Source organism: Macrobrachium nipponense, chromosome 18 (assembly GCF_015104395.2).
Source record: "Macrobrachium nipponense isolate FS-2020 chromosome 18, ASM1510439v2, whole genome shotgun sequence".
Classification (NCBI taxonomy): domain Eukaryota; kingdom Metazoa; phylum Arthropoda; class Malacostraca; order Decapoda; family Palaemonidae; genus Macrobrachium; species Macrobrachium nipponense.
Window position 1 is genome coordinate 34,628,960 of NC_087211.1, and position 1,810 is coordinate 34,630,769.

Here is a 1,810-nt window from a genome sequence, read left to right on the forward strand (position 1 = left end):
AGACTTCCATTGCAATCTCTCCATCAGAGAGAGAGCGAGAGAGAGAGAGAGAGAGAGAGAGGGAGACGAGAGAGAGAGAGAGAGAGAGAGAGAGAGAGAGAGAGAGAGAGAGACTTGATTGAAATTTGTCAGATGTTAGGTCAATAATCTCTCTCTTTTTTATTTTTACTTTCCAGGGCTACTTTCATAATGTATATGCAATGCATCATCCTTATCCTAAGCCTTTCAAACTGGAAATTACCAACTAAACAAAAAATATATTAAATGCATATTTAAAAACTAAAAAAATATAATGGACACTCCAGTATAAAAGAAAGTTACATCATGCATACTCCAAGTATGCAAAAAAAGTATGTAAAAAATATAACACCCATCATGCGAAGACAATTTACACCACAAAACCCACTCACAACAACGACCTATCATATCCAGAGGAATGTGAATGAAATATAAGTCAAGTAAGACTAATCAGATGATGAACAAAAATTAAGTAAATGTATGTCTAACAAACTTTCTCAAAAGTTCCATTCTCAAAAAAGGGAACGCACATCAAAGTCAAGGTGTCAAAAGATTACAGAAATCATACAAGGGTTCCCAACATACCAGCAGTCCTACATAAAACCCTTTGATTTGTTTGATAAGGTGCGTTGCATGGAACCAGTGGTTATTCAGCAACGGGACCAACGGCTTTACGTGACTTCCGAACCATGTCGAGTGAACTTCTATCATCAGAAATACACATCTCTCACACCTCAATGGAATGCCCGAGAATCGAACTCGCAGCCACTGAGGTGGCAGGCCAAGACAATACTGATCACGCCAATGAGGCGCTTATAAATAAATTAAAAAAAAAACCTTTGGCCTCTTTCCCACCTGGCTGTTCAAACTTAAAATTTTCTTAGACAATTTTTACCACTTATGAGTTAATAATTCCACTCAGCATAATTCAATCTGAAATTCTCCAATAAAGTAGGCGAGAACATTAATACTGTAATCGTAAAAAAAACATACAAAAATCATCGTTTCCCAAGATTATTCAAATGCATAGCAAATGATACTCATCATTCTAAACCCAAAGGTGAACATCACAAATAAAAAAACTAAACGGCAACAGATACAGCTGAAAAATGACAAACCCAAGAAAAATGTGCATTAATCAACAACTTCAGACAATGGCAAATATTAATATTCAATAATCAGATATTGAAACTAAATTAATAATCAGTTACAATATACAAGTGTTCTTTCAGAAATACATCACCACTATACATATACACTGTCAAGATAGCTAACTTAAAGAAGACTGTTATAGTCTATACTTAAAACAAAACTCATTTTTTTTAAAGTTCTCTCTATCAACACAGATCATTAACTGTATAATAATTTGAAAAAAGGCTTTGTCATGTTGATATCATGAATGGAAAACAATGGCATCTAATTTGCATTCTTATTTACTCCAGCTACCTGACACCCACTGGGTGTGACTAGTGGTAGCCTGTATCCCCGAAAGGAAATTGCAACTGGATGTGCGGTCGGAACAACAGGAGCCTTGACAGACATTGTAAATGGGGCTACTTGCTGTTGCTGCTGTTGTTGCTGTGGCTGTGATTGTTGCTGCTGCTGCTGTTGTGGCTGAGGCTGTGGTTGCTGCTGTGCAGATTGCTGGTGATGCTGCTGCTGTTGTTGCTGTGGAACTTGCTGTATTTGCTGATGCACTGATGCAACAGGAAGTGTCACTGGTGCAGTAGTGGTCACCATGACCTGCTGTGGTACTTCAGCAAGAGCAGGAGTCTCGCAGAAACACCATGAC